Source organism: Capra hircus, chromosome 15 (genome assembly GCF_001704415.2).
Source record: "Capra hircus breed San Clemente chromosome 15, ASM170441v1, whole genome shotgun sequence".
NCBI classification, from domain to species: Eukaryota; Metazoa; Chordata; class Mammalia; order Artiodactyla; family Bovidae; genus Capra; species Capra hircus.
Genome location: NC_030822.1, coordinates 11,605,590 through 11,621,925, shown reverse-complemented (window position 1 = coordinate 11,621,925; position 16,336 = coordinate 11,605,590).

The following is a 16,336-nucleotide window of genomic DNA, read 5'->3' as shown; positions in this document are numbered from 1 at the left end:
CGTCATCAACTTGATGACCTAGGAAAACACATTTTAGAAGCTGTGCCTCAAAATGAGAACAGTCTTCTTTTGTCACAGTGGAAAAATGATAAACTACAGAAGGCGTGGGAAACTGACTTCTCCTTGAGTCAGGGGTTAGCACCACTGTACTTTCTCTCAGGAATTACGGTGACTTCTATGTCTGTAGGTAAAAATCCAGATGGGGAAATGGATGACTCCAAAGTCATATATACTTACTCTGCGGTACAACTCTATCAAACTTAAAATACATTTTGATTTTTTTGAAAGGTAACATAAGTAGCAGGAAAAGAGAGAGAAAAGCTCTCTGAACAGTAGGAGACACAATATCAAATCTCTTTTCAACTTTTTACTAACCTGGCAGACGGAGATTTAAAAACTGACAGATATAAAACTAAGCATATCAATTATATTAATGAATTTAAATAGGAGGCAACTCTCCTATCATTGGCCAAACCAATATCTAACAGTTTATAGTTAGATATAAAAAAAATATGAAGATAAGAGAGGATCTGAAGGAAACATGAACAAAACAAAAAAAAAGGGCAGTGAAGTCACCAAACTACAGCCAACATAAAAGAACCAAGCGGGATAAAGGGTGAACCTGTTAGGGGAAGCACACTGATTGAAACCGCCCACCCTGGCCAGGCACCATAGTAACCATCTGCATGAGCTGTTTTATGACAGGAGATCCTGATAAGGAATATGGAACTAATAAGCCACCACCAACCGGAAGAGTTAGCGAAAGGTCGAAAGGAGACACCACGTGTCCCTCCACTTCCCAAAATCCCTCTCACTAGCATCCATCTTGGCTGAGCGATGCGTGCGCCACCAGGAAAGACTCTGAATTAGAAGGACTGGCCAAAGACCACCCGCAAACTAATCCCATCACCATAAAACCTGAGACTGCGAGCCACACGGCAGAGCAGTTCTCCTGGGTTCCCTTACCCTCCTGCTCTCCGCCCGGGCGCCCTTTCCCAATAAAATCTCTTGCTTTGTCAGCACCTGGGTCTCCTCAGACAATTCATTTCCGAGTGTTAGACAAGAGCCCAGTGTCGGGCCCTGGAAGGGGTCCCCCTTCCTGCAACAATACCTTTAAATTGGAAAAGTTAATAAACTAAAATGAACATAAAATAATGAAACAGTAAATGTTAGAAAAACATCCCTGTAAGTATTTTATCAACTCAACAGAATCCAATTCTAAACAGAGCAGCACCAGAAATTCTAGACATAAGGAGCTTAAGGACAGTAGGAGAGGTGGGTAAGAGTTGCCCAGACTGCAGCTCACCAGGCTCTTCTGTCCATGAGATTTCCCAGGCAAGAACACTGGAGAGGGTTGCCATTTCCTCCTCCAGGGATCTTCCTGATCCAGGGATCAAACTCGAGTCTCTTATGTCTCCTGCATTGGCAGGCAGATTCGTTACCACTGTACCACCTGGGAAACACATTTTCAGAGCAGGCAGACTTAATTTAGACTGCAAGCTATAATTTTTTTTTTTAATTAGTATAGTTTTCTAAAAATGTTTTCAGTCACACAACACAGGATTAAGAGACTATTAATTGTTCACATTACAAAGCATTGTACTTATTTTCAGGGTTGTATGAGGGAGAGGAGATTGGTGGTTTGAACAGCAGAAAGAAAAATCGAAATTAAAAAAATAAATAAATAAATTCAGGGATAACGTATTCTCTTGCCCTGAGACCAGATCTGCTGTTCAAACCAAAATGACTGGCCATTCATCAGTTATTCTATCAGTTATTCTAGTTTGTAGAGCACTTGAGTTGAATTGACATAATTATAATTGGATAAGCCATTTTTTTTTTCAGCTGAATTTGGATCAGTTCCTTAATTCTTCCATTTTAGTTTATGACTATCTTCCTCATCATCCATTTTTAGTAAAATAGACAGTCCTTCTCGAAAGCCAAACTATTCCCTAATGTATTTACTATCTAAGTCAGGGTCCTGGCATATTTGCTTTTTTTTAAAGCTTTGTGTAAAGATATAGGGTGTTAGCCAGAAGGCAAGCACAGGTATATGAATGAGACAGAAACATTTTTCCATGCTGGTGAAGGATTAGGGAAGCAGATCAACTCAGCAAGAATGACCTGGATCATATTTTCAGGCCTGAGAAAATTATGTTTACTTTTTAAGAGCAACATGAATTTTACCATGAAATTTTGGTCTTTATACTATGGGCCCCAAGCCAGATTAATCTTGTGTTCACTGTAAAAATAATAAAGGGAAATATATTGCTGAAATGTTTTAAGGATCATTCTAAACTCATCACAAGGATCAATGTACTAAATTCTCACCATGGTCTTTTCTTTATCCCCACATCAATGAGGCACACACAGAGCTTACACAGCAAGTAGATGGCAATCCTGGCATTCATCCAAGGCACTTTAGCCTCTGTACTAACTATCCTCCTCCTGGTATTCATTTGTAGATGTTTCTCCCATGTGTGGTCTATAGAAGAAGAAAAAAATGACTTTACCTTTTACAATTAAAAATTATACTTGATGTCAGCCCAGTGTTTGCAACACGGAAGACATTAAATATTTTATTTAAAAAGTTAACAATCATGTCAAATATTTCTCTCTTGCACAAAAAAAGCCCGGGGTTGATTCAACAGGTTCACATCTCACCTAAGGGAGCAAGCAAACATCTAGACTGAGGGAAGAAAAAAGGGAGAAAATCTTTCAAAGATGGCAGTCTAGCACTGTCGTGTCGTATAATAGGGAGCTCAAAGCAATGCAAGTTTCCATGAGGAAGGCACTTGACCTTGGGAAAACAGCACTGACTAATACCAAAGGGATTAGCAAGTGTTCCATTTTCCCACTCTGTCTTCAATTACTTTGATGAGCAATTAAAATGCTAATTAAAAAACAATCTAAAACTTAGCACTCGGAAGGTTTGGAAATAATATACTCACATGTTCTACCACACAGACAAATAATAAGGTCACCAAACAAAAAACAATCAGAAAAATAGAGTTGAATTATCACAATAATGTTCAAGTTAAACTCTGTTTATGTGTTTACAATGAGCATGTGATGGTAGTGGTTTAGTTGCTAAGTCACGTCCAACTCTTTCGACCTCATGTACAGTAGCCCGCCAGGCTCCTCTGTCCATGGGATTCCCCAGGTAAGAGTGCTGGAGTGGCCTGCCGTTTCCTTCTCCACACAGTGGTATGTGTATACCATTATTCTCCAATGTGAATTAGCTTATTTATCATAACTTTCCTTAGGAAAACAACTTTTTTATTCAAATTGACAATCATAGATTCTAAGTATCTTCCTAAAGTAGGATAAGATGTAAATTAGTCTAGCTCAGAACAATTAATTAAAATATTGATAACTTAATTTGCCTAATGGTGTGGGGCATAGGGTTTTCATGTTTTCCTCTAAAAAACCTGGATGCTGGGCTTTTTGTCATTCTTTCACAATCACTCTTGAGAGTGAATTGAAATAGTTTTGAATGAAGTGTGTTTTCTTTTTTATTTGGTGTTGCCACAGCATTCAAGCACCACTGTAGTGATATTATTTACTGATAGAGGATGAGATGGCTGGATGGCATCACTGACTTGATGGATGTGAGTCTGAGTGAACTCCGGGAGTTGGTGATGGACAGGGAGGCCTGGCGTGCTGCGATTCATGGGGTCGCAAAGAGTCGGACACAACTGAGCAACTGAACTGAACTGAAACAACTTAGTATATTAATTACAAATCTAAGAAAGCATATATAGTAGTTAATAGTGAGAACCATTAAAAAAAGAATAGGCTGTATGAGGGAAGCAATTTTTCCTCCATATATGCCTGGAGGAGGAAATGGCAACCAAAGAGTTGGACACGACTTAGTGACTAAACAAGACAAGAACGCCAGCTATATGGTACCTGCCTAAGACCAAAAGCTGTACTCAGCGCAAGTAAAAGTGAAAGTGTTAGTGGCTCACAGGGGAGATGCTATTTGTTGATGAAACAAATTCACAAAATTTTGACCAATTGTAATCTATAAGGAACACCAGTCTTTAAAATGGAGCATCATCTGTTTTTTTTTTTTTTAATAAACTAAGTAATAGAAATGTAAATATTTAAATGTTTTCTAACCCACCTGGGCACTAACTCCAGTACATTTAAATAACCAAATAAAAATCTAATCATCTTAAAAAAAAATTATACAGACTTTTGTGAGATGGATCCAAACTCTTGAAACGTTTTCCTTCAAAACAGACTTTTGAAAAAAATACTTTCGTCTGTTTCCTTCCATTTTATCTGCAAAGGACTGGTCTTTCAAATTAAGTCGATTTTTCTCTACTCCTGCCAATCAGTTCCTGCTACTATTATTGCAGTTCCTTTTCACTGGTTTCTTAACCCCAGTCTCACTCTATTTTAATGTCTTCTCTACAATGTCATCATCTGTTTTTCTAAAATGGAAATGCTTGTAGTATTTAAAATACACACTCAGAAGTCTTTACAACAGAACCAAGTCCAAATTCTTTACCATACTATTCATTTGTTTTTTTAATAGGATCTCAACTTTTCCTGCCTGTTTTGAGATCCTAGTTGCTAATAGGCTAAGTAAACCATTTTACCCTCTGGATCTTTGTTCATTATGGCCTCTTCTGCTATGCCTGTCTTCTTTCCATGCGTACTTAAATGTTACCTCATCTTTTGAACTGACACTTACTTTCACACAAGTTGATTTATTTATGAAATTAAAAAAGGTCATCTGCTGATGTGACTAGAGCAGATCTGAAGTCCAAATGAGATTATGAAAAAAGTTCATAATGTAACAAGTTGTGAGAACTAGCATCACACATGTATCATACATGCATTTATGTGTAGTTATGTGCTTATGGAATAATAGTACTAAGACACATTTTACCACTGAACTGTCTCTTTTATCCTAAGTGAAAGTGTGAAAGTGTTAATAGCTCAGTCATGTCCAGTTCTTTGTGACTCCGTGGGCTGTAGCCCACCAAGCTCCTCTGTCCATGGAATTCTCCAGGCAAGAATACTGGAGTGGGCAGCCATTCCCTCCTCCAGGGGATATTCCTGACCCAGGGATCAAACCTGTGTCTCCTCCATTGGCAGGCAGATTCTTTACTGTCTGAGCCACCAGGGAAGTCCCTAAAGAGATGTTAACTGGGAAATGATTTGCAAAATTGGCACGAAAGCCTATTTTTGGTAGTTCAATGTTACCCAAACCATTAAATTACATTACAACTGAAGAGACATGCTGACAAAGCAGCAGGTTTTATACATCGGAGCATTTTTGCAGACCCCAGAGTAGAGGTCCCCAAATCAAATACCTGCAGGGAGTGTGCCTTTAGCATATGCGTGCTGTAAGGCTGCCCATGGTAAGCTGTTCATATGCTTATGTAAGCATAACACCTGCCTACTTTTATGTCCTTTAAAACACTGTGTGGGCCTATCAAACAGTCAAGCAAAATATATTTTGTAGAGTGTATTTCTCAACAACTGCAAATTTGAAACCTCCGATGTTAGGCTCATGGAGGCTGCTACCACTTCCAGCTTTCACTTTCTGTGCTAAGTATGCTTCCTATTCAGAAAAAGCAGTGAGAATAATTTTGAATATAACTGTATTTGCAAATCATAATGATCAAATGATTTAATAGTAACACATAGTGTATTGGCTCATTTACCCTCATAATTAGATTAGCTCTGATAAGACTACCCCACAGCTTCTATCAGTGACTCAGTACAACAAACATTTATTAAGTATCCACTGTCTCTAGAAATGGTTTGGTCCTTGTGGATTAGAAAATAAATCAGACCCAATCTCTGTGTGCTTATAATGCAGTGGGGGAGACTATTGCAAACAGGTAATTTCAACATAGAAGCTTCTAGGTCATTATAAGTATTAAGTATATGTTTGTGGGAAGAACACGTGATGAATAAACTAAAGAACAGATGATGTAAGCATGGACAGGGTGGATAAGGTGCTCTGGAATGCAAGCCAAACATGGTAGAAAGAAAGGAATAAAACGGTTTCCTGGGGGAGATGATTCCTGAGGACAAGTAGGGATTTGCCAAGCTAAGAATAAAACTTGGGTTATCAGAGAAGATAAAAAGAGACATAAAAGAAACATCAAGAAAACTAACTTAGTACATAATTTTGTAACTCAGTGCTCATAAGTCTTTTTAAAGTTGCCACATACCATATAAGCTATAAACACATGCATAATTAATATCTGCAATAAATAGCTATTAATATTGTTAATTTAAAATATGGAAAACATAGCAGTGTAAAAGGTAGAGCTAGGCAGAAAACACTAAGACAGACTTTCTAAAGTCTTCAGTTCATTGTTTTTATATGCCAAGGTCTGCTAAGGATGTAGCTGTTCCCCAAGAGAACTGAATTGAAATACTGAACCTAAGGGAGAAAACAGGAGAGCCATTCAGTGAAAGCAGCCTCAAAAGGAATCCTCCAGGCTTCTGAAATATTGTTTTTGATCACATTCAGGCCCATATCATAACCCTCAATGATACCCTTAGGGACCGACCTTCTTTCGCTGCATCAAAAGCCTAGATAGACATGCAGGAGCAAGCTTTCCAGGATACAAAATGCTGTGTAAATCTCCAACCAAAAGTCAGAGAACGTGCTAAAGCGACAATCACAACCTCTTTCTTACCCTCAAATGCCGTCACAAACACCAAGAAGGCATGATTTGGTAACTAAATGATTAGACCCTCAGGGAAGCCTTTCAAATAGGAGACCTAGGTAAATTTCTTGCCTAAATTTTGTTGGCATAGAGTACTTGGAATAAAATATCAGAATAAAAGAGAAAGAAAAAATATGTATGTGTGTGTGTATATGTATGTATATAGATGTTTCTGGGGTTATATTCATATATGTACATATATATATAAACTCATAATATATAGATTCATAAACTCATATAGAAATATATCAATTCAAATATATGTAAATACATATATTCCCCTAATTCTAAATTCTAAAACTCTCATTATATATGAAGCCAGCTATTAGGCTTAAATACACTTAAAAATGAATTTGCATTTCTAAAATTTTTCTGGCTTTGAACATCCTATGCTGTTCTCTTGCCTTTTAGTTATCTCACTTTAATTAGGCCTGCTAAAGAAAATGTAAGCAACACTGACGTAAATTACCAATGCAGAACTTTGTCCAACATATGACTCAAACCAAGCAGCTTTTAAGAAAAATCAGGTTATCACTTTTCACAAGACTCTGAAGAGCTGAAGGCCTCTCTACCTGAAGATGATGCTATTGAAAGTGATTAGTCAGTATTTGCATGCTCTGCCTGAAGAGGCTAAAGGTCAAACAATGACCCACAGAGACTACAGAGGCACTATCACTGTTACTGATAACAATACTGCCCTCCCTTTTACTTTCCCTTCAGATCACAAGATATTTTGGCTGTACTCATATCACTTCATTTCTATATTGCAAGCACCAGCATATTGTTCATGCTATCGTGGCCGTCTATTGGGTGGCGCTGGTGGCTCAGAGGTTAAAGCGTCTGCCACTAATGCGGGAGACCTGGGTTCGATCCCTGGGTCGGGAAGATCCCCTGGAGAAGGAAATGGCAACCCATTCCCGTATTCTTGCCTCGAGAATCTCATGGACAAAGGAGGCTGGTGGGCTATGGTCCTTAGGGCAGCAAAGAGTCGGGCACAACTGAAGCGACTTAGCACACATTATATTCTTGCTAAATAGAAAAGATGATATCGAAGCTTTAGAGACTACAAAGGGCTACTTAGTACGTTACTTCATCTAACCCACAAACCTACTATCTAGGGGTTATTATCAAACATGAGGAAAACACTGCTCAGGATTTAAATAACTTGACAAGCTTATACATTCAGGGACTCTGGATGTAATACTCTACCCACCACAGCAGCTTGCCACAAAATTAACTGTTCTGAGTTTCTTAATAACCTAAGTGTTCTCAGTAATGGGACATGTTGGGTGCTCACTCAGTCAGGTGGGAAGAGAAGAGAAAATTAAGACCAGGTAAAATTGGGATTCCAACAATAATCAGCTCTAGAGATACACCGCAGTTTGGAAGACTAGTCCAAGAAGCTAAATTCCAGAAAAGAGAGCGTAAGTGGTCTTAGCATTCATATCTAAGGAGACTACTCTGGTTATGGAAATGTGCCAGAAGCTGTCCCTGGTCAAAGGTGATACTTGTAGGTGGTACCCTCATAACTTTGATTTCAAAAGCACATCAGGGTAAAGGACAAACTCCATGATTAAAAAAAAAAAAAATCCTTGTGGGCAAAACGTTCAAAGATTAGGTAAGTAGGTTGTCAGATCTCTGGTTAAACTGGGTATCAAGGAAGATCTCTTATTCCAGCAGGCAACAAGGGAATAAACACAAGAAAAATATCCTTGATATAAGAGACACACAATGGAAGTTTTGGAGAAAGACACACGTCAATTGTCTTATAAGTAACTGTGAGTGCATTTTAGCATCAAAAATCCCAAGCCTTCGGCACGATATTAATTTCAGACGCTCTGCTGGGTCATGGATAAAATAACTCACACTTGATTCTGTTAAGACTCTATGGAGTTGAATCTTCAGGTTGAAGTAATAAATATCATGAGAAGCAACTAAACCTGTTTCACTTTTCTTTCTCTATTCTGCAATTAACACCCACCTAACTATCTGTTCCCTAAGGGGGATTTGAAAATCTTATTTCAAATTGCAAGTTCCTTGTAAACCCTAAGAGAGAAAGGTTTAATTGAAACCTTCAACTGCTGTTAGTTTTCCTAAGTCAATTTTTAAACATGTTCATTATGATGAAAATTGTGTTACAAAATTTACAATATTGCTATTAATAGAATCTGTGAAATAGTTCATCATAATTTCCAAAAATAGTTCATTAATAGGTCTGACCAATGCCACTTTATAGTACAAATATTAAAGTGCTGAAAATATTTAGCTTATGAAGAAAACAGGTTTTTTTTATTTAATAGATACTATAGATGCCACCCACTATTTAGTAATTAAAAATAGGAAAAAGAAAAATATGTGCTAATACACTGAAATAAGTTTTCACATCTGCATTATAATTTATATTAGTTGTGGTTAATGCATTTGCTTTACTCATTTTAATTGAATATTTATAGAGAAAATTCCACTCTGTTCATCAAAGTATATCATTAACTTATCACCACACAGTCATAATCAAAATACAGGTAAGCACCATTTTGCATAAACACTGGCATTTTATGAAGCCAATTCTCTGTCCTTTGGATTAGGTGAAAAAAAAAAAAGTGTACTTACTTGATACTATGAAATGTTACCAGCTCACTTTTTAAAAGAGAAGGATCTATTTTTGACATACTTAATTGTTGGTTTCTGTCCCTAAACAAAGCTGAATTCTAATGATTTTCCAGTCAACCTAGGGCTAATCAGTGAATGAGAGCAAGATATAGCTGGATCCTTATGCTTGCTTAGGTCCTTGTGAAGAAAACTGAGTAGAAAGATCATTCTGGGGTCACAACTGAGTTTAGTTATAGTGAAACTGTTCTGGAAAACTAGAATATGGGAACAGAAGACAAACCTCGAGCCTGGAAGGGCCATCTGAGCTCTGCTAAGTAGGTCTCAGGTAAGTCTGAGCACTGAGTGGAGAAGTAATATAAACTCCAGTACACTGAGGCAGGGATCAGCGCAGTCATGATTCTCTGGATGGGCAAGGAGCAGGACCGAGTGGAGACACATCGGGACAGCCACTGTGCTCTCACCCCGTGATGCTCTCGGGAATTATACACAGGGTGGGGCTTCCCTGATGGCCCTGTGGTTACGAAGCTACCTTGCAGTGCAGGGAACCCAGGTTCAATCCCTCATCTGGGAAGATTCTACATGCCACGGGGCAACTAAGCCTGAGCACCACAACTACTGAGCCGCGACTACTGAGCCTGTGCACCTAGATTCTGTGTTCCACAAAAGAAGCCACACAGTACGAGGCCCACACATCGCAACTAGAGAGTAGCCCTTGCTCTCTGAAACTAGAGAAAGAACAAGTGCAGCAACGTAGACTCAGAACACCCAAAAACAAATAAACACAGGGTGACCACTTAATTCCAGTTTACCAGAGACTTTCCCGATTTAGCACTGAATTTGCTAAGAGTTGTCTAGGTTATTGTTCATACAAAATTTTCCTTCTTTTGGGAGGGTTAAACTTGTTCAGATGATATGTTTCAAAGCTCATTTATTCTTCAGTGTTACTCTTTTGTCCAGAACTAAAGAATAGACAGCTCTGAAAAATATGTCTGGCCACCAGCAAAGATGAACAGTATAAAAAGTGGTAACTTCTAATAGGGTTGTCTGTATTGCAGATTGTTAGAAAACCTAAAAAGTTTGAAAGTGAAAGTTGCTCAGTCATGTCCTACTCTTTGTGACCCTATGGACTGTATAGTCCATGGGATTCTCCAGGCCAGAATACTGGAGTGGGTAGCCTTTCCCTTCTCCAGGGGATCTTCCCAACCCAGGGATGGAACCCAGGTCTCCCGCTTTGCAGGTAGATTCTTTACCAGCTGAGCCACAAAAGGGAAGTTGGTAAATCCCCTTTCTCCTTGGATTCCAATCCATCACCATTCATAACAAAGCAAATGTCTCCACTATGCTCAGGCAGGTGAGCTTACTCAGGTGTCAGTCTCGGGGCATAGGTGGCACATTCTTGGAGCATAGGGGGCACTCGGTAATTACAATTCTTTGCAATTACTGGTCCAATGCTTACAAATCAGAAGTAGCAGCAAAGTAAGAGATACAAATGTACATATACATATTTATACACACACACACACACACACACACAGACATCTACAACAAAACTAGCTTTAATTTTGTTGCTGGGGAGGAGCCCCCAAAGGGTTTCAGTGATCTTCTCTTTATTTTTCTATAAATCCCTATAAACCAGTTAATCCCCTTAATTTCCCTAACCTCATTTACATCTCCAATCTAATTTCCCACCAGGTTCTAAAATCGCTAGGTAAGGTATTTCCTTAGTCGTGCTTCTCTTTGTCTCCCTAAATCCTTCCAATATCAGGAGGAAGCTTTCTTGCTGCCTGTTTCCAAGCAGGCCACTATTGTGGACTCTACAAAATGAGAGATGGTTTGTTCTAATAAGACGGAATCAAAAAGAAGAGATAATATAGAGTATTAAGTCAACCATTGGCCCTGCGAACATTCAGATTGTCTGTAGGGGCCTTATGTAACTTCAACTTTATAGGTTCTGGAAAACAAGGAAATAAATGTTCATTCACTCATGTTCATGGAGTAAATATGCACACATGTATGCTCTCGCTCTCTCTCTCACACACACACACACACACACACACATACACACACACACACACACAGACACACACACATACACATACACACACACACACACACACACATATACACACACACATACACACACATACACACACACATACACAGACACACATACACAGACACACACACATACACACACACATACACACACATACAGACACACACAGACACACACACACATACACACACATACACACACACATACACACACAGACACACACACAGACACACACACAGACACACACACACAGACACACACACACAGACACACACACACACACCTGTGTATGAACATTCATTTTGCACAAAGAAATCCCATTCACAAATTCTTGTTTTCATTATAATGTTTAGGACAGGCATTACAGAGTTGAATTTAAACATACCCTGCCAGTTTTTAAAAAGGAGTGAATTGGATATTTGTATTTGTAGAATGATTCCCGTGTGCAACTACTATTATTGTGAAAACTCTGGCTGGAAGGGAATCTCTATTTGCAAGTACTGTGGGGCCTTTACTGCTGCTGCTACTGCTGCTAAGTCGCTTCAGTTGTGTCTGACTCTGTGCGACCCCAGAGATGGCAGCCCACCAGGCTCCGCAGTCCCTGGGATTCTCCAGGCAAGAACAGTGGAGTGGGTTGCCATTTCCTTCTCCAATGCATGAAAGTGAAAAGTGAAAGGGAAGTCGCTCAGTCGTGTCTGACTCTTCGCGACCCCATGGCCTGCAGCCCACCAGGCTCCTCCGTCCATGGGATTCTCCAGGCAAGAGTACTGGAGTGGGCTGCCATCGCCTTCTCCGATGGGGCCTTTGCACTAAGGAACAATTAAAGGAAAGAATGGGAATTGAATTCGCTTTTTTGCTGTCAAATCTCTCCCTGTGGAGCCTCACATATCCCCAGGAGCCTGTACCCCTCCCCAATCCTACCACAAACTCAATAATAGTTAAAGCAGACTAGACAAAGAGAGAATACTTATGGACCTCAAAGAGGTATAACCCTGATGTATCAGGTCATATGAGTTCATATGATAGAAACTCTGAAGCCCTCGGAGGACCCAGAACATTGCTTCTTCCCCCCCCACCCCTGTATCACTAAGTGTTCTTTCCATAAACGTTTACATGAACTTTCTGCCTATTCTACATCAGGATCCCTGTATAAAGCTCAAAGATATCAAACAGTCTTGTATTCATCTTTGTCCTTTTAACAGAGGTTGGCCCAGGATTTTGAATATATCAAAGCACAATGAATATTTGTAATGTGAATAGGACAATCTGAACAGATATGAAACACAGTATTTGAAAGAAAGATAAACTGCTGAATTATAACTAGAAACAGGATAGTTCATTTGCCCAGTTCAATATTCTTTAAATAATTGGTTTTAGTTGTCACTAATTTAAATTAAATTTTACATTTAAGCAGATATTTATTGAGACTTCTCTTGACATACCAGGAAATCTGATGGCTCTGGGCCTCTTCTCCCTCTGTTAACAATTGGTTGAGGTGAAATAAACAGACTTCTTTAGAAGCACTGAGTGTTATCAGTTTGCCATAGACCTCACCATTCCATATTATTTTATACCTGGGGTCTTTTACTCACCTGATTTCCTGACCTCAGTTTTTGCTTGTGGAAAAATAAACTGGTTTGTGGAGGTGTATTTGGAGGCTCAGTAATCTCTGTGCACCCACAAGTCTAGCTGATCTTTAATTCCCTGGGCATTTCATGTGAAAGTGTGTATACATTCATGCGTGACTGTTTCTTAGGAATGGTTTCATCAAATTTTCAAAAGAATGTATAGCTCAAAAAACCTAGATTGAGAAATGAGTTGCTCAATAAGAAAATACCTACTAAATACCTACTATATGTAGAGTCTTAAGATCTCAGATCTTTTAAACCTTGAATATCTTACATTATGCATACAAGTATATAAATACACATATACACACCTCAGTTTTAACAGGGACTTTCCATGTAGCTAAGAAGTAGTCAAAGATTCAGAGGAACACTGACTTAATTCACATTGTACTTCCGACTGAATGGCACTCTCTCAATATCGATTCTCAGCTGAAACTCTCACTTCCTTTGGATGATGGTCTCAGATCAGACCCCTCAGTCTCCACACTTCAGCCATGACAAGGGAGTACAGAGAAAGTCTTCAGACTCATGATAAAAGACTTCCCAACCTGAATCTAAAATAAATGTCTCCAATTTATACAAACTGTGACATTTTAGAAAATCAAAGGGTTTAATATTGACTCAATTTGAAGCATTCCATCTGATTAAATATACAAGGACTTTCTTTGGTATTTAACGATCCTTGAATCTAGATGTAATCTTGCAAGCTGGAGCCTCTTCCTTGTTTAAAATACTATTCATTGGCTCATTTTATTTTTATTTTTTAGAGTGAGTTACATACACCCCAGAACAACTTTTTCTGTGTTCTCTGAAGATTTACTTAACACCACCTGGGTTATAAAGTTACAGTGAAACTAGAGGAAGTTTTTAATCCCACTGAAAAGATTGCCATTAAAAGAAATTTTAGAATTGCTAAAAAAAAGACAACGGGCCCAAATGCAGGTGCTTATGCAAAATGCGGCATCATCAAACTAAGACTTAAAAAATTAGTTCCACTTTTTCCAGAAATGGAATCTGAAATCAGTCAATCAAGAATGACCTGATCAATATTACTTAGGCCATCTGCCTGACAGACCCTGTGTGTGTGTTCAGTCACTCAGTCGTGTCCAACTCTTCTAATATTTTGTGGTCTGTAGCTCACCAGGCTCCTCTGTCCATGGGATTCCCCAGGCAAGAACACTGGAGTAGGTTGACACCAGGGGATCCTTCCTGACCCAGGGTATCTTCCCTACCCAAAGATGGAATCGGAGTCTCCCAAGTCTCCTGCATTGCAGGCAGATTCTTTAATGCTGGGCCATCAGGGAAACTCATCTGATATACCCTTGCTGTCTCCTAAAGGATACTTTGTAGCCAAACAGCTTTGTTGTCAAGGGTAATTTTCTTGTTGCTGCTCCATTTTGTCTATAAAAATCTTTCATTTTCTACAGTTCCTCAGCATTCCTTTCTATCCACTAGACTAGATACTATCTGATTCAAACTGATTTTGGTCAAATAGACACTTAAAAGGTTTAATGTGTCTCAGTTCATCTTTTAAAGAATCCAAGAGGTCACCTCCAAAATGGATATGCTTTCCTGGAATAGTACATTGAAGAGGTTTTGAGAAATGAGAACCACCCTATTTGAAACACTGTCATATGTGCAGAAGCAATGCTCTCATTCCAGTTTTCTGCACAAAGTGGAGCATCTTGCTCCAAAACTGCAAAATATCAATGGGAAATTCCTAGCAAGAATAGGTACAGTTATTGGTGCCAAGTCAGGGGGTAGGGTGATAAAGAATAGGCAAAGGAGCTTGTTTCTAATGGTATTAGAGATGCCTTATTCAGAATTACTGGGAAAGGAAAGCTCGTAATACATATGTATATTTTATATATATACATATGTATATTTTATATATATATATGTATAGTGGTAGTGAACCATTAGGATATAGATACATATATATATCCATCTCCCTAATGGTTTAAACCAGGTTTTCTGATCACATATAGATGTCAACTACAATCTGGCACTTGTCATGGACACTTGCCATTTACCTCTATTAAATCAGGTGCTGTTGTAGCTACTGATTTTCAGCACCCTCTGAAAGGCATTCAGGGTGGAGAGCAGAAATGAGGTACTCTGTGATAGGGGGGAAAACTGGCAGAACAGAACTTTAGATAGTTAAATATCTTCAGGTGTAGATTTCATGAGCCCAATTCTTGTATATCCTCCTACCTAGTAAAACACTAAAATCCTTCATGGTGATGACTGCTCTTTGTGACCAGCAAAAACCTTCTGCAAAAATATGTGCTTGATTACATGTACTCCCCCTTCAGCAAAATCACATCCATAATGACCTCCGCCCTGCCCCTGTGGAGCAGTTCCTCTATCTGAGGTGCTATCTCCCAGTTTGCAGTTCTCATTCTGCCCCCAATAAAACTTAACTCACAATTCTCACATTGTGTAATTTTTTTAAGTCAACATAAAGATATTCATACACTATGATTCCTGACTTGCAGAACTGCTCCATTCTTAAAGCACTGTGTACTTGGTCACTCAGTCATGTCCAACTCTTTGAGATACTATGGACTGTAGCCAGGCTCCCCTGTTCACGGGATTTTTTAGGCAAGAATACTGGAGTGGGTTGCCATTTCCTCTTCCAGGATACCTTTCCTATCCAGGGACTGAACCTGCATCTCCTGCTTTGCAGGCAGATTCTTTACCTCCTGAGCCATCAGGGAAGCTCTCTTAAAGGGTCAAAATGGTGTATTTTATGTACGTATCTGTAATAATGAATGGAGTAGGAAATGGCAACCCACTCCAGTATTCTTGCCTGGAGAATCCCATGGCCAGAGGAGCCTAGCAGATTATGGCCCATGGGATAGCAAAGAGTTATAATGAAATTGACTCGTATAGCCCTGTGGATTCCATATAAATTTATCACATACATTACGTTGCATGACCATTATAAGCTGAGAGCAGTCAGTCAGTAGTGGTCGAATCGTCATCCACAACCACACACTCATACACATACACACAAACCCACACAATTCACATATACAGTACTTGAATGTGTACACACACATTCTCACACACTGGCACATATACACATTCAGAAGTCACACATGCTCACAAATATATATATATATAGGTATAGGTATAGGTATATACTCACAAATATGGTCATGCATATAATACACTCACACATATGTATGCTTCTGGAATGTGTATGGGTCTAAACTGTTGCTCTTCTACAACTGTAGAGTGCTAAAGATAAAATTCCTAAATCAAAATACATGGACAAGAACGTATGTACCTCGAGTCTCTAGCACAGATCCCTAAATTAAAGGGAAAAAAAG